The sequence below is a fragment of the Camelus bactrianus genome, chromosome 29 (genome assembly GCF_048773025.1).
Source record: "Camelus bactrianus isolate YW-2024 breed Bactrian camel chromosome 29, ASM4877302v1, whole genome shotgun sequence".
In the NCBI taxonomy this organism is placed as follows: domain Eukaryota; kingdom Metazoa; phylum Chordata; class Mammalia; order Artiodactyla; family Camelidae; genus Camelus; species Camelus bactrianus.
Window position 1 is genome coordinate 25,031,943 of NC_133567.1, and position 22,963 is coordinate 25,054,905.

Consider the following 22,963-nt stretch of genomic DNA (forward strand, 5'->3'; position numbering starts at 1 on the left):
TCTTCCCTAACAGAGCACACAAACTGGATGACTTAAAACAGCAGAAATTTATTATCTCACATTTTTTAAGCTTAGAAATCTTTAATCAAGGTACTGGTTCCCTCTGAAGACATGAAGGGAAGATCCTTCTTTCTCTTTTCCAGCTTCTGGTAGCTCCTGGTATTCCTTGGCTTTTGGAGGTCAGAATTCCAAGATCAGGGTGCCAGCATGGGCAAGTGAGAGTTCTCTTCCAGGTTTCAAACTTCTCATTGCGTTCTCACATGGTATAAGGAGCCAGCTAGCCCTGTGCACCCTCTTTTATAAGGGTACTCATCCCATTGATGAGGGTTCCACCATCATGACCTAAGTGCCTCCCAAAGGCCCCACCTCCTAAAATCTTCACATTAGGCTTTAGGATTTCAATATATGAATTTTGTGGGGACACAAACATTCAAACCAAAGCACATGTCACCAGTTATTAGATTTTAGGGCCCACAATAACCCTGTAATGCTTCATCTTAATTTAACAAACTACATCTGCCAAGACTATGTTTCCAAATAAGGTCACGTTCTGAGGTTCTGGGTGAACAAGAATTTTGGAATTTTGGAGAGACACTATTCAACCCCATTCAATGCCCTTTTTTTAAAAAAAAATATCTAATGTTCAACACAGTGATTATAGTTTAAAATACTCTATTATATACTTGAAAGTTGCTAAAAGAAAAGATTGTAAATGTTCTTGCCACAAAAAAAAAAAAATGGTAGCTATATGAGTTGATAGAGGTGTTAACTAATGCTACTTTGGTAATTTTACAATATACAAATGTACCAAAGCACCATGTTGTGTATCTTAAACTTATGCAATGTGTCAATTTTATCTCAGCAAAGATGGGAAAAAATAAAACATGTTGGTATTGAAAGATACATAAATAAATGAATAATTTCAAAAATAAAAATCACATTGTTCCACTTAGGGGAAGACTTCAGTCTATATATTCTCTTAATAAGACTGTTGAAGCAAGATTTATATATATATCAGTGTGTGTTGCATGTAACTATTGATTGCCTTCCCAGCATTTAGCTGGGATTCATGTAGCTTGACAGGAGCTAGCTGTACCTCTGTCTTGACCCTAACTGAGTTTATTCCAATGGTCACAGTAATTGATTCAGGCCTGGAGACATGACTCAATTCAGGCCAAAGAGACATTTACTGAAGATATTTGGAAAAGAAACATCTTTACTATTACAAAAGATCTCCCAAGAAAGGCTTCCCTCTTCTAGAAGGAAGTGACCAAGGAGATTTAGAGCTCTGTGTAATGACTGACAACCATTTTGCTACCGTAATGTAAGCTAGCCTGAGAATGAAGCTAACCACAAGCTTGGGAAACCATGAGAAACTGCAGATAAACTGAAGTTGAGTCCTAAGTTTTGGGTGTTCAGTTATGTTTATATAAGTTTTTCTGGGTGAATAAGCAGGTTCAGAGTTCCACCAATGTCTAGTTATATGGCATTAAGTTACTTAACTTCCCTAAGCTTCGCTTTCCCCATCTGTAAAGTGGAATGTCTATAGTATCTACCTCACCGAGTTTTGTGAGAATTCAGTAAGACAATGTATGGCACTTAGTCCAGAACTGATCAACTAAAAGTGCGCAGTGACTGTGAGATATCATTATGCTGGTTTAACCATCATCATCATTATTACTTGAGTCACTGACGTTATTATTAGACAAAGTAGCGAACCCAGGATGACCTCTCAAATTTTCTGTCTCCTAGATTGTGCTTCTTTCACTTAAACCAAGTTATCAGGGGAGGAGGGGTGGGTGTAGCTTGGTGGTACAGCACATGCTTAGCATGCATGAGGTCCTGGGTTCAATTCCCAGCACCTCCATTTAAAAAAAAAAAAAAAAAAGGAAAGCTTGTTAACATTACAGTTATTTATTCATTTTGCAAACAAAGAATCCTATTCTGTGCAATGTACAAGGCTAAGCACCAAGGACACAGCTGTGAACAAGATACAGATGATTCTAATCAAGAAGTTTATAGGGGGCTGGGGATGCTGGCCTGGTGCATCATTTACTGCTGACGAGTCAGCTGTCCTTGAATGAGCCCTTTTTTGACCGGGTGATCCAGCGAAATGGGATTCCATGTTTGGAAACCATTGTTATAAAGCAATTCATTTGGAAACTACAAGAATGAAAGAAATCAGAGAAGAGCAATTATAGAAAGTCACACCATCCAAGCTACTGTCCCTTGAGAAGATAAAAAAACAACACCTAGTAGAGAAAGGAAGTATGGCGCAGAGTCAAGAAAGTGTGCTTCCGTCTGAAATCACTCCAGTGCTCTTTAAAGCATAGGTCTCCTTATGATTATTACTAAGCCTCTGATGCATGAGGACTTCATAAACTTGTTAGTATTTTTCAGCACCAAAGTGTTACACCTAAAAGTGGAAATCTAAAATAAAAGCAACATTTTTCCTTACCAATCTTGATAAATGAGGTATATTCCAGAAGAATTCTAAAACAAGTTGATTATTTTCATGAGTTAAAAATAAAGACTATTGTTTACTTCATGTGTATGTTCCCAGGCAGGCAGTGGAAGTATTTTATCACAGAGGATAAACATTATCAAGGGGTTTAATGCTGAAGAAAAACTCTGCTGAAAATGTTTGGGGGAGAAAAGTAAGCTAGAAATAGAAAAAAAATATTTTTCTTTATGAGAAAATAGCTAGGAAGAAAACAAACAAGCAAACAAAGGAAGAAAAAGGAGGAAATAAAACACAACTACATACCCTGAGGAGAAAGAGACAGAAAATCTATGCAGCCAATAAATAACCCCCTTGTCAGAGAATCTATTCCCTGTCCAAAGAGGCCAATTTGGGAACTGGCAGCAAAGATGGAGAAGGCTCGATTACATCCGTTATTGAAAAGAAAAAAAAGCAAAAAGAAACATATAAAAGACACAGGAACCCTGCACCTGACGCTTCTGTAAAAATGATTATCGACTGAATCTATTGGTTTCCATGTTTCCAGGGAGTTTTCAATTTTCTGGGCTTGAGATGAAGTGAAAGCAGGAGGGAATTTTCCTTTTCTGCCCTGAGCTCTAATTTCATGTAAGTGTGACCAGAAATCACCCCCAAATGCCTCTCAGAGTTACCACTCAACTGCCTTCACTTTCTGTCCAATCTGGTTTTTTTTTCTTTCCTGATCTGTCCTTCCCTGCTCCTCCTTGCTGGGATCTGTACTGTTCAGATTGAAAAGATAAGATATTAGGAAAGAAGCAGTGGGATGAGAAGCAGAGAGAACTCTGCTAGAAGGGAGAGGTGGGGAGCGAAGGTGGGGCTCTTGTCTTTCACACAATGCCCGACCAGCCCTCTATCTCCCCATCACAGCAGGTAACACTCTTTGTTTACTTGCCCTTGTCCCCTCTAAAGGCAGAGATCATTCTGTGTAGTTGTCCACTTCATCTCAAGTCTTGAATAGGGAAATATCCAATATTTTATAATAGGAATTTTAAGAAAATATACTTTAAAAATCCTATTCAATAACCAAGTATCCCAAAGGATCTGTGCTAACTGACATTATGGCAGAGCTCAGATCCAGCGGGATGAGTATCAACCACGGAAAATTTTTCCTCTCATCTAACTATCTAGTACCTTGAAGTCTGAAAGCCTGATAATAACCCATCAGTAAGTACTTGTCCTCGGCCTACCTAGTGACATTAAAGTCTTGAGTGGCATAAAATACATGTCACATAGGATTCAGGCCCCCAAACTTTTACAACAAAGTCAAATGAACAAGGCAGTATCTTATATTCAAATTACACAGCAGTTCAATTTAAGGACTAAATTATGCAGAACAAATACTTAATGGATATGAATACATGTGATAAATTAAACACATTGTACATAGGAAATAAGTACAGATGAAGTTGGAGGGGAAGGTGGAAGTTGTTAGATATGACTCAGATTCAAAAGACAGCTACAGTGTGGGGAGGTATTTAAGATAAAATTTCTGGATTTTGTTTCTAGTATGAGAAGATTAAATAAAGAACCAAGAATAATTTTAATTAGATCCATTCCATTCATATTTCTTATAGAGTACTAACTTTCTTAAGGTATTTTTAGAAATTATGAACTTGAATATATGTAAATATTTTAAATCAGTAGAATATATTATTCATAGATGATAATCTCTTTAAAATCTAACTTTTTAAAGTTAAAAACTTAAAATCTAATCTTTTTAAAATTTTCCCTATTCTTAAAATACTCTAATTTAGTTTGTAAAATTTTCTTATTATCTAAAGTATAGTATTTATTACCTCCTGTATAAAAATAAAATTTACATTAAAATATTTTTTCTTTTATTGTAACTATACCAAACATTCATATTCATAAAAGAAACTGAAGAGCAAGCAAGTAAGGAAAAGAAATTGTAATTCTACCACTCAGAGATAAGCATTATTAATACTTTGGAATATATCCTCTAGTCCATTTTCTACAAAATACACATTTTATTAAAAAGAAATCTTATATCTGCTTTTTGCCTTTCTTCTTTAACAATTTATCATGAGTATCAGAAAGTATATATTCAAGACCAATAAAATTTTAAGATTTTTGTCTTAGAACTTATCTATACAAAGTTTATTTCAAATGTCATGTTTTAGTTATTGGATTTTTAAGTGGTTCTGTTTTTCACTCTTCATTTTACTCCCTAGTGCACAAAATACATGGAGCCAAATAATTTTTTAATAGTTATGAAGTCAAAAGAAATTTAAGAGTCCTCTCAAAATGGGATCATATGACAGAAGCCTCAGATGACACAGGGCACCTATACATGAGTTCATGTTCTGGTTCTGCCACTGAGCATCTGAGTCCTCCTGGGCAAGCCACTCCTCACTTTGAGATGTACAGATGAGCTATTAAATGTTAAACAACCTCTGAAACTCCCATGAGTCTACTTAGAGTGCAGATATAGGATATTCCAGAAATAGGGATACAGATAATTTTAAATATACAGGGATAGTGCTGACATCCTCAAATCCTTTTGGTCTTGTTTGAAGACTGCCTACATTCTAAAGGTTTCTAGAAGGTTTGAGTCTATAATAAAATCAATGCACAAAATGACAAACAAAATTTTGGCTAGTATTCTAGAACAGATTCTTCCAGGAAAAAAAAAAATTTTGTCCTTCAGAGAACCTATTTTGGCCCCTAAAACAAAACCAATCAAAAGTAACTACATTTCCCTACTTCCATATAGATGACTTTTCTTTTCTAAATACACCTGTTTATCACATTGTAAATAGAAATCATTTTGTAAATATAAGAAAACACCAGTGATCTCTACATTTATTTTTAACTTTTAATGGAAAGCATAAATACAGATTACTCAAGAATGACATGTAATCATCAAAAAGTTAACTCCAAAAAAGTTATGAAGGTTCACTCTCACAGCCTGGGATCTGATTAAGCAGGTTTTTGCTGCATATAAATATGTTATAGTGTATCAATAGATGCTAAAAAAATTTCTATTATGCATTGAATTATAAATTGATGATCTCAGATAACTAACCATCAATATTGTCCAAAAGTATTTTGGTAATATCCAATGTCTGTGATGTCCAATACGGCGGCCTCATTGAAATGTGGTTAGTACAAATGAGAAACTGATTTCTTTTTACTGAATTTTAATTAATTTAAATTTAAATAGCCACATGTAGCTAGTGGTTATCACATCATAGAGCAAGATATATACCATATATGGGATAGAAAAGTTAATTAGGCTTTATCTCTTTTTGTCAAATATTTTGGTAAATATTTATAAAACATTTAATAAACATTGATGATATTTAATGAATTTTATAATTTAAATTACCTGAAAAAATCTCCATAAAGAAAAATTATTAATATATTACTTAGGTTTAGCTCTAGCAAAATAGATCTTCATAAATCATACTTTTAAAACAGAAATATATAAATTTCTATTTTTTCTAAAGCACTTTTTTGTCTTTTTTTTTATTAAATCACAATCAGTTTACAATGTTGTGTCAATTTCTTGTCCATAGTAAAATGTTTCAGTCATACATGTACATACATATATTCCTTTTCATATTCTTTTTCATTATAGGTTACTACAAGATACTGAATATAGTTCCCTGTGCCGTACAGATAAAACTTCTTTATCTATTTTACATATAGCAATCAGTATCTGCAAATCTTGAACTCCCAGTTTATCCCTTCCCACCCCTCTCCCTTCTCCCACCATAACCATAAGTTTGTTTTCTATGTCTGTGAGTCTGTTTCTGTTTTGTATATAAATTCATTTGTGTCATTTTTTAGATTCTGTGTATAAGTGATATGCTATTGATATTTGTCTTTCTCTGTCTGACTCACTTCACATAGTATGATAATCTCTAGGTCCATCCATGTTGCTGCAAATGGCATTGTTTTCTTCTTTTTTATGGCTGAGCAATATTCCATTGTGTATGTGTGTGTGTGTGTGTGTATGTATATGTGTGTGTATATATATATATATATATATATACACACACATACCACAACTTATTTATCCATTCATCTGTTGATGGACATTTAGGTTGTTTTCATGTCTTGGCTATTGTAAATAGTGCTGCTGTGAACATTGGGGTACATGTATCTTTTCAAATTGGAGTTCCCTTCAGATATTTGCCCAGAGGGATTGCTGGATCATATAGTGAGTCTATTCTTAGTTTTCTGAGGAATCTCCAAACTGTTTCCCATAATGTTTTCACCAAACTACATTCCCACAAACAGTATAGGAGGGAGGAGCACTTACTCTTAACAGTAAAGGGTTTGGGGGTGAATGGAGCTCTAGGTGTCTGCAGGGCTGTGAGGAGTCCTGGATCTCCTGTTTCCAGGGGAGCCTGTTCACTCTCTCAGTAAAACGGGTTAGTAGTGTCTAAATCACAGTCAGTTGTTAAGATTATCTGAGATAGTTAGTATTTTGAAAGTGATTTGTAAAGTATAAAGCATTATCTAAGTGTTGGTCTATGACAAAAATCTGACCCAGGTTGATATGTAAAAATCCAAAATTACAAGATAGATAAATCATGGGAGGATTATGGGAGGAGCATTTTGATTTATGAAAATGTTTTACTACTTAGTCTAAAGCACTTCTTAAAACCAGTGACATATGGCTCATTTGAAGAACCATTAGTAACTTAAAGGATATTCATAATTCTTACAGCCTCAGAGCATTTAATTACAACTTAGGGATTTTTTTCCAAAATATTGGTGTTTAAATATTAACATAAATTATGAGAAATATTTAGGCAAGGTAATGGGGGTGGTTAAATTCTCTTCATTGTAACATACTGACATTTAAAATAAATGTAATTAACCTGTACAACTTGAGTTAAAATAACAATTAAGAAAAAATTCACATTTAAGCTTTTTTAAAAATTAACCTTAATATGACTTTAAAGCAATTATAAACTATGTTTTTCACAGATCTTTTAAAATTATGGTTAATTAAAATATTGACTATCATTAAGTTTTTAAGTTGCATAAAAATATGCAAGTGTTAATGTGCTTAAGAAAGAATGCAGTATAACTTATAACACAGAACAAGCTGTAAAAGTTTCAAAATCTCAAAGAAAATAAATAATAAAATCTTATATGCATTTAACAGTGAAGTAACCAGAGGAAAACTGATAGTTTTTTTAAAGGAATAGATTGCAGTGTATTTATTTATATATACATATGTATTTATTGAAGTATAGTCAGTTTACAATGGTGTGTCAATTTCTAGTGTACAGCATAATGCTTCAGTCATACACAAACATACATATATTATCATATTCTTTTTCACTATAAGTTACTACAAGATATTAAATATAGCTCCCTGTGCTGTACAGTATGAACTTGTTTATCTTTATATATATATATATTAGTATCTGCAAATCTCAAACTCCCAATTTATCCCTTCTCACCCCCTTCACTCCCCCATCCAGTAACCATAAGTTTGTTTTCTATGTCTGTGAATCTGTTTCTGTTTTGTAAATAAATTCATTTTTTTTAAGATTCCACATATAAGTGATATTGTAGTTTATTTTTCTTTCCCTTTCTGGCTTACTTCACTTAGAATGACAATCTCCAGGTCCATCCATATTGTTACACATGATACTATTTTATTATTTTTATGGCTGAATAGTACTCCATGATATAAATATACCACAACTTCTTTATCTAGTCATCAGTTGATGGACATTTAAGTTGTTTCCATTCATGGCTGTTGTAAATAGTGCTGCTATGAACACTGGAGTGCATGTACCTTTTTGAATTAAGGTTTCCTCTGTCCAGGTGTGGGATTGCTAAATCACAGAGTAAGTCTATTTTCAGTCTTTTGAGGAATCTCCATACTGTCTTCCATAATCACTGCACCAAACTGCATTCCCAACCAGCAGCGTAGGAGGGCTCCCTTTTCTCAACACCCTGTCCTGCATTTGTCATTTGTGGACTCTTGAATGAAGGCCATTCTGACTGGTGTGAGGTGATACCTTATTGTAGTTTTGATTTGCATTTCTCTGATAATTAGCAATAGTGAGCATTTTTTCATGTGCCTATTGGCCATTTGAATGTCTTCATTGGAGAATTGCTATTTTAAGTCTTCTGCCCATTTTTAGATTGGATTGTTTGGTTTTTGTTATTAAGGTCTATGACCTGTTTATATATTCTAGAAATTAAACCTTTTTCAGTCATATCATTTGTAAATATTTTCTCCTGTAGGTTGTGGTTTTGTTTTGCTTATGGTTCCCTTTGCTGTGCAAAAGCTTGTAAGTTTAATTAGGTCCCACCTGTTAATTTTTGCTTGTATTATATTGCCTGGGTAGAATGCCCTAGGAGAACTTTGTTGAAATTTATGTCAGAAAATGTTTTTCCTATGTTTTCTTCTAAGAGATTTATAACATTTGTCTTATGTTTAAGACTTTAAGCCATTTTGAGTCTGTTTTTGTGTATGGAGTGAGGCAGTATTTTAACTTCATTGATTTACATGAGCTATCCAGTATTCCCAACACCATTTGCTGAAGAGACTGATTTTACTCCATTATATGTTCTTACCTCCTTTGTCAAAGGTTAATTGACCAGAAGCTTGTGGGTTTTTTCCTGAACTCTTTATTCTGTTCCATTGATCCATCTGTCTGTTTTTGTACAAATACCATGTTTTTTTGATTACTGTAGCTCTGTAGTATTGTCTGAAGTCGGGGAGGGTTATTCCTCTAGCTTCATTCTTTTTCTTCAGTAATGCTTTGGCAATTCTGGGTCTTTTGTGATTCCTTATAAGTTTTATTATGATTTGTTCTAGTTCTGTGAAAAATGTCCTGGTTAATTTGATAAGGATCTCATTAAATCTATAGATTGCTTTGGGTAGTATGGCCATTTTAACAACATTAATTCTTCCAATCAAGAATATGGGATATCTTTCTATTTCTTTAAGTCATCTTTAGTTTCCTTAGTCAACGTTTTGTAGTTCTCCACATATAAGTCTTTCACTAATTTGATCAGATTTATTCCTAACTATTTTATTGTTTTGGATGCAACTTTAAAAGGGATAGTTCCTTTACTTTCCTTTTCTGATATTTCGTTGTTAGTGTAAAGAAATGCCACTAATTTCTGTATGTTGCTGTTGTATCCTGCTACCTTGCCGAATTCTTTTATTAGCTCTAGTAGTTTTTGTGTGGAGCCTTTAGGGTTTTCTATATATAGTATCATGCTATCTACATATAATGACAATTTTACCTCTTCTCTTCCAGTTTGGATCCCTTTTGTTTTTTTTCTTGTCTAATTTCTATGACTTTAACTGCCAATACTATATTGAATGGAAGTGGCGAGAATGGGCATCCTTGTCTTGTTCCAGATTTTAGTGGAAAGGCTTTCAGCTTTTCACCATTGAGTACTGTACTGGCTGTAGTTTTGTCATAAATAGCTTTTATTATTTTGAGATATGTTCTCTCTATACCCACTTTGGAAAGAGTTTTTATCATAAATGGATATTGAATTTTATCAAATGATTTTCTGCATCTATTGAGATGATCATGTGGTTTTTGTCCTTTCTCTTGTTAACGTGGTGTATCATGTTGATTGAGTTGCATATTTTGAACCATCCTTGTGTCCCTGGGGTGAATCCAACTTGATCCTTTTTATGTGTTGTTGGATTCTGTTTGCTAATATTTTGCTGAGAATTTTAGCATCTATGTTTATTATTATCGATTATTCCCTTTTGAATTCACGACCTAGTAGACTGTCAAGGCCTATTGCCTTGATCGGTCTTTCAGGGGATTTCTCTTGTTCTTTTAATTGGGAGTGGTTCCTCTGCTTCTTCATGTTACTTATATTTCTCTGTAGATCTAAGAGAGTAATTTATCCACTGTGGTCTTGAAAGGCTGTTTTATTTTTTGTTTGTTTCTTTTTGTTTAAAGTGGGAGTGTTTCTGTGTAGACTGTGTGCATCTCATAGTTCTGTGGCAATGACTGTTCTTAGTATGGATGGTTGCCATGTCATCTTTCTTCTGTATGTATTGGCTGTTATCCCTTTGACTGGGGGTGTGGTTGGTGCTGTGGTGCTCAGAGCCTGCCCTGAGTCTTGTTGAGCAGGGCGTCCTTTATTGTTCTGTGGTTGTCACAGCCTTGACGGGGGCCTGGTCTGCCCCCTTGTTGCTGGAATAGAGGTTCTAGACTGGTTTCTGAGCTGTGGTGTGTGGTAGGCAGGGCTGGAGTACTTCAGCTGAGAAGAAGAGTGGCAGGAGATGTCCGCTGGGAAGTGCCCTCTGTGGCATTGTCTGTCACTTGCTATGTAGTCTTTGTTGACGCTGCCTTTGTTCCTGCCTTTGCTGTGGGAATGTCAGCCACCTGCTCTGGTGTCTCCCGGTTTCTGAGCCCCAGGAACCACCAGGTCAGATCTGCCAATGTCAGGCACTAGGACCTGCTGTAGCAAGCGTGCAGTCACATACCTGGGTCTGTGGTGTGCCACAGGGTCAGCGCAGTCTCCGTGTACAGTGTGGTATGCAGGCCTGTTGTAAATGCCGATAATCGCCGCAGCCGTGAATCAGAACTCTGCTCACTGCCAGAGGGGATCAAGGGTCCAGAGAGAGCAAGTCAGCCCTCTTCGCCTGGGGCTGTAAACAAATCTCAGTCCCACCCGTGGATTCAGCTTTCAGCCCTGCTTCTGAGCAGCAGTGATGGCTATGACAGAGCCCCACCCCTTTTCTCGTGAGAACAAACCAACAATGGAGCCAAGTGGACAAAGCAGCTATGGCGTGGCTGTGTTGAGCCCCTCCCCCCCCACACACACACACCCCAACAGTGGTGTTCTTTTATGGGGTTCCCAGTCTGTTCCATGTCACACACACCCCCAGCCAGAGTGCACACTGCCCTCCAGTCCCCTGAGGCTGCCTCTGTGCAGTGGGCTCCAGCCCTCAGCCTGGGCTCCTCACCCATCTCCACCAGCCAGTCTGGGCTCATCCCTGCAAGCTCACATCCAGAGCCAGAGATCGCAGGGGCCCTCTGTGTCAGTTTCCCTTACTTCTCTCTGCTGTCACTTTCTCCTCTCAGCCTCAGAAGCTCTGCTTCTGTCCCTGCTGACCCCCCAGCTGGAGAGTGACTTCCCAGCATGTGGTTGCCTTTCCTTCTATGCCGCTCCCTCCCTGCAGGACCAGTCCTTCACTGATTTTTTTTTCTTTTCTTTTTCCTTTTTTTCTTACCATATTTTGTGAGAATCGTCCTGTATTTAAAAATGAGAGACACTCTACCAGAGTTCAATAGGTATCTGTGTGATTCAGTGGGTTTGTAGATATAATTCTTGGTGATTTTGTGGGAGAGGGTGAGCTGTGAGTATCTCTATTCTGCCATCTTGTATGCTGGATATTTTGAATGCTACATTGTTGTGCTTACAAACTTCGTGGTCTTTATTAGATTGCTGAGATTTTTCTGGCAGTAATTTCCTGACTTACAAGTTTTATCCTATTGAGGTTTATGTCTGAGTAGGTCTAGAGTAGTACTTAATCTTCAGCCAAAAATAATACCACTTTTTACGTATAGCCTATCTGGGGTCTCAGTTGAATGCATGTGGAGTTTAGTGAAGCCACTTATTATAGAAAATTAGAACCTCAGTATCTCTCAGCATTTTGTAATCTCTGGGTCCTTCATCAGCTCACAGTCCTCCATAGCTTTTCTCTTCTACGCTTCATGGAATCTTGCCCTGAATACATGCAAATTAGTATTGGCCCAAAGACTCAAATGAATGTCTCAATGAATGTCTGGAAATACTTCTTTCCATACCTTACTGTTCTCCAGTATTGAAAGAGTAGGAAGCTAACTAACAAAATGGCTTCCCTGATGCTAAAGCTGTTTACTGATTTATTCTGTCTTAAAATTCTTGCAATGTTTTTCTCTTTTCACTGAGAAACCCCCATCTCTGCTTCACTTGCTCGACTGCTTTTGTGCTAAACAACCCCCAACCTTTCCATGACACTCTCCAGTCCCTAGACATTCTTTACCCACAATAGCTTATCCTTTAACCCAGAAGCTGTGCCCCAGAAAGGTGGTCATGGGCTGACAGCCTCAGAAGAATGAAGAGACCCTCCAGAGTTTCTCCATGACACCAGGTGGATTCATCAAGATTAAGAAGAACATAACACCCTGGAGAACACCCTGACTGTCGTCATCTTTCTGCTCCATCCATTTTTCCTATGAAACCACAGGTTGCCAACCCCAAGATGGATTCACAGTCTCTGAGACATCAGCCTGCTCTGCCTTCCCTTTGCCTGGCAAAGCAATACAGCTGCTCTTTCCTAATTCTCCCAAAACTTTGCCTCCAAGTCTCAATATGGCCATCAGGGTACAGTAGCCATTTTTTTGGCAACAGTATCTTATCCCCAAAGTTTCTGTGGCCTCAGCCACCCTTAACCTTTATTTCTGGGTTTCCTTACCCAGCAAAAAAACTGCTTTTTCGGTTAAGGCTACTTTTCTATGTTGCAGTTTGGAGCTCATCTCATGAGCATCATTGCTCTCAAGGATCCTAGACCTAGGATGTCTGTTGTCTAATTATTTTAAAATGACTGATGAGCATTTTTATAATTGTATAAGGTGAAATAGTAAACCCAAGGCCAATTGTTCTGTCATGGCTATAACTAGAATTGATCAGTTTAATTTTTTTAAGTTATCGATTTGATAAGATCATTCTTTAGGTATTAATTTCATTTGATAAAGTAATTACTCACCTTCCTGTATGTCTTAAGAGATTTTATCTGGGATACGTGTTTCAGAATAGTTGATCCACTCTGTGTGTTAGATGGTAGCATTCTCAAATTGGGGTATTACAAGCCACCTTTAGCTTTATTATTTATTTAGCTTTGGGAGCTGTGTTTTAAAATTTTGCTCCCCACTTGCTTTCCCTTTATGGATTAATTTTGGAGTTTAGAGTTGGTTTCTTGGTAAAATCATAAAAATCCTTCAATTTTACTGCCCATCAATTTTATTCCTTGGGACTTTTCACTCTCTTACAATTCCCCGTAACAATCCCCTATTTAGTTTATTGCTAATGGCTACAGTGAGCCTAGTTGTTAAATGGCTAAAGTGAAGCTAGTTACCTCTGAACAAGCTTTTACCAATGGTAGGTTGTTCAGTGACTGTGATAGTGTATGTGTATTCCCAAATGTATTAATTAACCACACCTTTTGGTGGAAGTGGAACTTTTAATAATTCTGATGGAGTTCTGTCTCTTAATAAACTCATTCTATCATGGCTGATCACTTTAAATATTTTGTATCCAGAATCTCTTCTATTTCTTCTCCCTTAAGGTGGGTGTTCTGGCTGTAGACAAACTATGCCTAGACTACAAACACACAGAAAATTCATGAGGCTTTCCTTAATTTAACTCAACCTCTAGGACACCTTAAGTGTGACCCAATATTTCTATAATGAGGGATGACACTAGTGATTCTAAATTTTTGTTAGTTCGAATTTCATTTTTTGTTACTATAACAATATCTACTTTTATAATGTGAACTCTCATTAACCAGGCCAACCCAACTTTTGCTTTCTCCTGGGAAAATATCTTCCCTTATGTTTTGTAATTTGGGCAGGGTAAAATTTCTTACTTCCTTCTCTGTGATTTCTTTCCATCTGCTAAATCTTCACTCATCACTAATTTATAAATTCTCAGTGGGTGGCTCTCTCTCAGGGGATCAACATTACAAAACCTCCTTAAGCAATGAGTCAGCTGATAAGGGATCAAAAAGAATAATTACCATTTTCCCACACTTATTTTGGGGATTTTTAGCATGATTATCTTCACTTCTTCTAGCTTTCTCTTACTGTTTTTGACAAGCATTTAGACACTAAACATGAAAGAACTCTTTTTCTGTCCTTTCTGTTAAACTGTTGAAATTTAGCTAACAATATCTCAGTAGGGTGAACAGTCTGCCATCTACAACACTGGATTTTGATTGCCCTACTATTCTGTGTTTTCTGTAACAACGGCCATGGATGTGTCTTTAAGTAGATTTAAGGCTTTCTTTTTCCCTCATGTAATAAACATTTAGAAAGAGACACGTCTCTACCACTTTATTGACTTTCATGCATTTCCTCCTACAAAAAGCAGTCTTCGTTGTTTCTGTTTAAAATCTAGATAAGTTCAAAATACTAATATAAATTAAAATTATAGGTAGATAACATTGCAAGCCATTCAAGCCAATTTCTTCATTTGGAGGATGTAAGGATGTATTTTAGCGAATATCCTACTGTCCTAGTAGTATCCGCAGCAGTATGTGCATTTCCATCCAGATCCTTCACACTAAGCGATCAGTCACAGTGAAAGGAAATCTCAGACCAACTTCTGATATATATACATTTATTACCAAACAGGCAAAAGAGCTGTTACAACTTGCTATAGTCCTGTCACAAATATGTTGATGAATATCTTGCTTGAAAGACTTGCTCTAAGACTAACGTGATGATGTTCTTGTAGGAGATAAGGCAAGCCTCGGTGTCAAATTAGGAAACAGGATCCTCCAAGCTCTGAGTGTAAGAAATACTATATTCTTTTATTTTGCTAAATAAATGCATATATTTTCTGAACTTCTCTCCCCTTCATTTTCTCAGCAAAAGATTAATCATAATCACTGTTGGGGCTCCCTTCCTCCACTCTCTAGATCAAGTAAGATTCCTTGTTTTTTAGGGAGGACAAAACATCTGCAGATCTGAAGTTGGGGACTGGTATCTAGTTTACTTTTTCTAGGCTTTCTGTCCAAGGAACCTTGAAATCTTGAAAATGGGTAGCATTTTGTGCCAAGGTTGGGCTCTGGGAAATTTTTATCTCCCACCATCACAATTTTTTGTGATTGGCACCAGGCTTCCATAGATCACTCCATCAGAGGTGCATTCGCATTTCTAGCATCCTTATCTGGGAGACAGTCTCTGTATCTCTACCCAGTTCTGGGTCAGTCATCCGGTGTAAGTCATCAGAACTTAATCTTTAGAGATCTAGCAAAACTAGAGCACAAAAATATGAGACACATCTAATTTTGTGCAATGAAGAAATATAACCTTAGGTCATTTAAAAAATGAAAAGGCTTCCTACTGAATGGAAACAGATATTTGCAAATGATGTGTCTGACAAGGAGTTAATTCCTAACATACACAAAAAACTCATACAACTGAACATAAAAAAAAAACAATTTTTAAAAAGGGTAGAAGACCTGAATAGATATTTTTTCCAAAGAAGACATATAACCAGCACATCTTTTCATGCTCAGCATCACTAGTCATCAAAGAAATGTAAATAAAAAACACAATGAGCTATCACTTCACACTTGTCAGGATGTCTATCATCAAAAAGACAACAAATAGCCAGTATTGGTAAGGATGTGGAGAAATGGGAACACTTGTGTACTGTTGGTGGGAATGAAAATTAGTACTGACACTATGGAAAACAGTCTGGAGGTCCCTCAAAAAATTAAAACTAGAACTACTATATATCCAGCAATTCCACTCCTGGGTAGTTATCCTAAGAAAACAAAAACACTAATTTGAAGATATATGCAACTCTTGTTTATTGCAGTGTTATTTACAGCAGCCAAAATATGGAAGCAATCTACAACCTAAGTGCCGATAGATGGATGAATAAATAAAGATGTGATTTTATATATGTATATAAAGGACTATTATTCAGCCACAAAAAAAAAGAGTGAAATCTTGCCATTTGTGACAACATGGATATAGTTAGAGGGTATTACGCTAAATGAAATAAGTCAGGCAGAGAAAGACCTATACTGTATGATTTCATTTATATGTAGAATCTAAAAACAAAGCAAATGAACAAACATAACAAAACCAAAACAGTCTTAGCTGTAGAGAACAAACAGGTAGTGGTCAGAGGGTAGGGCCTTGGGGGAGAAGAGAAATAGGTGAGGAAGATGAAGAGGTACAAAATAAATGAGTGGTGAGTATGAAGTGCACAGTGTGGGGAATACAATCAATAATTATATAACATCTTTGGAGGGTGATAGGTGGTATCTACATTTACCATGGTGATCATCTTGATATGTATAGAAACAGCGAATCACTTTGTTGTGTACGAGGAATAGTGTTGTAGGTGAATTATACTTCAAAAACAAAGAAACAAACAAACTCATAGAAAAGTGACTTGATTTGTGGTTTCTAGGGTGGGGGTTGGAGGAAGGGGGAGTCGGATGAAAGCGGTTCAAAAATACAAACTTCTAGTTGTAAGATAAATAAATTCTAGGGATGTAATGTTTCACCATGATAAACATAATTAACACTGCTGGATGTTATATAAAAGTTGTTAAGAGAGTAAATCCTAAGAGATTTCATCACAAGGAAGAGAATTTTTTCTGTTTCTCTAATTTTATGTCTATATGAGATGATGGATGTTTACTAAATTCATGGTAATCATTTCATGATGTATGTAAGTCAAATCATTATGCTAATTTTTACACAGAGCTGTATACGATTCATTATCTCCTTAAAACTGTAAGAAAAAAATTTTACTTTAAACACATTAGAAAAAGTAGAATTTTAAAGAACACCAAAATAGTATATAAAGAATAAAAAAGTTCACTTAAATCTGAATAGTGGAATGACAAAAAAAATCATCGACGCACAGATATGGTTACCAAAGGGGAAAGTGGGGAGGGATAAACTGATAATTTGGGAATAACAGATACACACTACCATATATAAAATAGATAAACAGCAAGGACTTTCTGAACTATATTCAATGCAGTGTAATAACCTATAATGGAAAAGAATCTGAAAAAGAATATATATATGTGTGTGTGTGTGTATATATATATCAAATCATTTTGCTGTACACCTGAAACATTGTAAATCAACTATACTTCAATAAAAAATAAAAATTAAAAAAAGAAAAGAAATGTTCATATATCTGTTACAAAATAGGGTGAGAAACTCAAAAGTCGTATGGAAAATTTGGCTGAATCATGAAAGAAAATGTTTTACGAAAGAAAAGCAGTTTTTGATCATTTAGCAAAATGTTCTCAAAATCCAAGGTTGCACAAAGGACTATAGACTAATTATAAAGAATTATTATAAAAAACAATGGCAGGTGTTAAACGATGACTTTTCAGAAGATGCTTCACTCTGCAAATTCGCCATCTTTTTGAAGCCCCTCTTTCTGACTCACATTGTACTTTTTAATAAAACCTAAGAGAAAGGGTAGATGAGTAACACCATGAGTCAGAGGTTATTAACAGTTATTTTTAAGAAAGGTGATTTTAGACTTAAAAATCTTGGTGACCTTTAACATTTTATAATCCCTGCTATTCTAAACTGTTCTGGAAAAGTTAATAAGGGTTACACAAAAGTTGGCTGCTTCATATCCAGTGTGCACTCTTAAGAATCAAATTTTGGCAAAAAGGTTTACTTGTCTTAAAGACAATGGCAAAGCATTAAGAGGTAATGGTAGTCGGGTATTATTTTGCTATTTCAGTTCATAAAATTAGTTTTTTCAGTTAACGAATTGCTGCATAACAGTGCTGCTGACATTTGGCACGTGATATCAACCATATTAAACTATAATCTCCAGCCCTCTTTCTCTAAGATTTAGGCCAGGTGCTTTGCTTTATATAAATTCAAAATCTTGCTTCAAAACAGCTTTTGATAATTGCAAGCAATACGTATAGGCAACTGAGATACCAGTCTAAGCTTATCGGCAAATTCTTTTTCACTAACAGTAATTGTTTATGCCACTTGGGAGAGAGTTCAGTTGTAGGGATTTTGTGTCTTTAATATCTTCCTATCAAAGATCATAGCACCTCCAGCAGCTATAGCACCCACATCAGGATGTTCAAGTTTGTAAGGGTAGCCTACCAAAGTGGGCTGAACCTCAGATGATCTCACATAGATATTAGGTAGTTCAGTTTGTAAGCTTCTGCCTTACGGTAGACTCTAGTCAATAATAGCCCATCACCTAATGCTGACGTATTCTCCTTACTATATTCTTAATTGCAGTTTCTGAACAAACTGAAATAACCTTCATCCTTCATTTTATATGTTTCCTGACAATATAGAACTTAAAAAAAAAATATTTGCAATATCCTTATACACATTCATACACATGGCTGCCCAAAAATATACCCACATTCAGCACATATCCATTTGCGAATAAAGCCTGTTGATCTGAAAAATGGCAAAGCGATGCTGCCCAAGACCAAAGAAATACTGTTAGATTTTATATTAATTCAGGTATTAAAAATGACCAAATTAATTCCAAAATAAAATATATTGAATTGCAAAGCATGCTGTATTTCACTATAGTTTTAATTCCATGAAAACTAAGAAATTTTTTTCTTTTATATTACACCATCTGTGAAATCAATAAAAGCAGGATTTCAGAAATAGTTTGAAATTGCTTTAGAATTGGTTATTTTTTTAAACAAATGCAGGAAAATTAACTTTACTAACTTTATTACATTTTTCACTCTGAATCTTACCTTTTTTTATGCACCTGTGCAAATCATAGGAAAAATTTTATATATAGGACATATAAAACTTAACTGATTTCTTGATATAAACCCTTTCGCATGTGTGGGTATGGGTATACATGTCAGGCATGGGTTTTACCTTACTCTATACCATGCATCTGTTTAATGCCGGTACACCATGATAAGAGGTGGAAAACAATCTTCAGATTAAAAACCATTTGCATTATCCATAGAAAAGCATTAAAGACTGTAAACTGAGAAGCCTATTTGCCCTAGAAACCTTGGAAAGCTTAGAATTGTGAGTGGATAAAGAAGTGGTAATCATTGTGACATAACTCAAGGAAGCACAGGGGCTTTCAAAAATATAGATGCTGGTGTCTGACATTCACTCATTTTTATGTAGTTCTTTAGGATCATAAAGGTCTTTAGGTTTACAAGACAATCCATTAAAATGAAAATACATTTGAAGGGAAAAGAGCTGATAGCTATTGCTGGCTTACAATGTGCATTATTAGATGTGCTGTACGGAAGTTAATGTTTTTGTTATTCATTTGAGTCTATGCCTTAATTATTAGCTAAGTTATGCAGGAGGTTTCACAGAAAAGCACCTGATGAACTAGTTTCCAGTGAGTTTTCACAATTGAGTGGAACGTAAGGAGGAAACAAAGGACTGAACTCCAGCACCAAGACTTAACTTATGTCTGTAATGCTGACCACACACAGAAGAGAATGATGGTGTCCTTAGGATAAATATATCACTCACTCATTCATTCATCAGTTCATTCCTTTATTTTATGACAAAATGCTTTATAGTGCGATGAATACATAAGTACATCAAAGAATCAGTCACAGTCGTGCGGATATAATGAACAAACATATTTGAAAGGTACAAAATTTGATAATGCCTTTCCATAAGCAGTAAACTTCCACTTGGCAGGATTACCTGCGGAGGGAGAGCAGTACAGAGATATTATTTTGAAATAAACACATTAATAAATATCAAAAATGGAATTCCCTAAGCTTTCAAATATGTGGCATTTTAATTAGCTTAAGTGCTTTCTAGTAGTGTTCTACCTTAATAAGCCTTAGAAATTAATGTTCATCAATATGTCAAAACACTACCTCTGATCATATGGCAGTTACTCCACTTGTACATGAATAAGATGTCTCTGACATTCTTAAACCTGTAGCCACCCTTCTGTTACATAATTTCTTCTAAAGCCTATTTACATTGTTAATTTACTTGGCTATGCTTTTGCAAAAATGCTCAGATGAATTTTCATCCTGTCAAAAATATAAGACCTCTGATTCCAAAGCCTAATTAATATATAATATACCAATCCAGATGCAAGATTTTATTCTTCAATTTATATAATTTAATTTTGCATTTCGATTATCTATTATAATGTCCTGCATATAAAACCCCACATGAGAATTTTTTAATTTATTTTTATTGAAGTATAGTTGATCTACAATGTTGTGTTAGTTTCAAGTGTACAACAAAGTGATTCAGTTTTACATATATATATATATGTTCTTTTTCAGATTATTTTCCATTTATAGGTTACAATATTCAATATATTATAAGAACTATATTCAATATATTACAAGATATTGAATATAGTTCCAGTTCCCTGTGTTTACAGGACCTTGTTGTTTATCTATTTTATATACAGTAGTGTGTATACGTTAATCCAAAACTCCTAATTTATCCCTTCCCCCCTCCCCTTTCCCCTTTGCTAACCAGAGTTTGTTTTCTATGTTTATGAGCCTATTTCCAGTTTGTAAATAAATTCATTTATATCTTCTCTGTTTGACTTCACTTCATATGGTCATTTCTAGGTACATTCATGTTGCTGCAAACAGCATTATTTCATTCTTCTCTCATCATCCACATGAGAAATTTATTTTAGAATTTTAAACTGGGGAGGAAGGAAAAACCTCAAAAGACTTGAAATCAAGGTCATTTCTCTTTTTGCTCCTATTGCTACAAATGTCAGCGCCAAACCCAAAGTGTAATCACAGAAATGTATGGTAACCTCACAGTTACAGTACTGCCAGCTTCCATTTTTCTAACAATTTGATTTTCTATATCAGTCTCTATTTTGTTTGTAGGGGGAGAAGGAAACATAAATATATTTGATAAATTAACATACAAAGAATAATATACTGTACATACCACTAAAGTCATACAGTTTCAAAATATATATAAAAATTGCCCACCACTTTAGACATAAATAATTGATATGTAAACCCATTTGCCAAGTCATGTCGAGTGGACATAAACATCTCACTTTATTTATATGTAAGGTTATTTTAACCGAAATCTGAGGATTTTTAAGTGGACTTCATTTAGTCTTAATTTCATGTTAAGGTTTTACCAATATCTTAGATTTTAGAGAATACCCACTCTGTACACTAGCAGTGTAGAAAGCAAGGATTAGAATTATAAATGACTGATTCTGTATTAGAAAAAAATACCTTAGATAGAAAAAATAATAATCCTATTAACAAACAAAAAAACTGTATGGTTTGCACCAATGTGAAAATCTGACCAGTGTGTCTTTCTAAAATAATTGGAAGAACTAAACACAAGCTCATATTTCTTAAATTAAAAAGTCCATTGATTAGGCTTAATAAGGACTTTTTTAAAGGAATAATTAATAAGTGTAGAAGTAAACTGAATAGTGTCTATATTGCTGTAAAAACATTGTATTTCTGTTTTGCTTTTCCCTCATTATTATGAATTACAACAATATAATAATTATGCAAATAATAGGAAATTACTTGCATACTTACAGGTTGAGCCATCTATTCTAATAATATTATACCTGCCCTTTAGGAAAAATATTAGGTACCTTTGCAAGTTTTGCTATAAAATAGTGAAGAGAAAATAGATTGGCAAAAATTAAATAGCTTTTACATTTTTAGTTTTGTTTATTCTCTTCCCTTCAATAAACTATGACTTCCAGAAATAAAAAGAGATGAGACAGGAATGGAAGAAGTAATCTGAGAAGGCATGGCCTCCTTTTCCTTGTCAATTCCACTCTGCTGTAATGAACATTTAAAGGTTTGTTTTTTTCCTTGGGGGTACATGTTTAGGAATGCAGCCTTCCCATGTTACTGTTTGTCATCTCAGATAAAGCCACCCCATAAGCTCCTTCATTTATACCTGTCCTTTAAGAATGTTGAAGACAAGCCATCTAAGAGTTCAAGAGAACCCTGTGCCAAACATTTTCTTGGTCTAGCTTCATTGTCAAGTCTAGGCTTTCCTGCTGTCCTTTACTCTGGCCACTGGACTCTGACCTTCTGAGTCACAATGAGACTGCCATCTCCTTGCGTGGGTTCCTGCTTCATTGCTGCAGCCTGCCTCCTGGCAAATGAGAACAGCTCTGCACACCGTACTTCTCAATGAGCATCAGTAACAAGGATGGCTGCTAGTTACTGAGAAGTGCTTTACGTGAACATTCATTCAGCAAAATGTATTGTTTACTGTGTGCCAAGCTCTACTACCTGCTAAGCACTGAAAAAAAACAATGTCGATTCAGTCCAGACAACACCCTCTGCTCACATTGAGCCTACCAGGGGTCAGACATGAGTCACACAAAAAGAGCAAGGAATGTATGAATACAAACAAGCAGAGAGGCTCCGAAAGAACGGAACAGTTTTTTTTGATAAAGTCTATCAAAAGGTTTGACTTAATTAGAGAAGGGAGAACAGACTAACCCAGGAAAGGATGCCCAAACCGAGACATGAAAGATTAAGAGAATTAATCAGGCACAGAAGACAGAAGACATTCCAGATTGAGCAAATGGCTTGTGCAGGGAGCTTACAAGAACAGAGTTGGAGAAAGTTGTAGTGGCAGAATGGCATGGACCGTGTGAAAAAGTAAAGAAGATGGATATGGCAGGAGTGCAGAAAACTGAAGCTAGAAGGAGAGGTGAGCACCCAATGAGCACCAGTTAAAGCCTTCAAAAGATTTTAAGTAA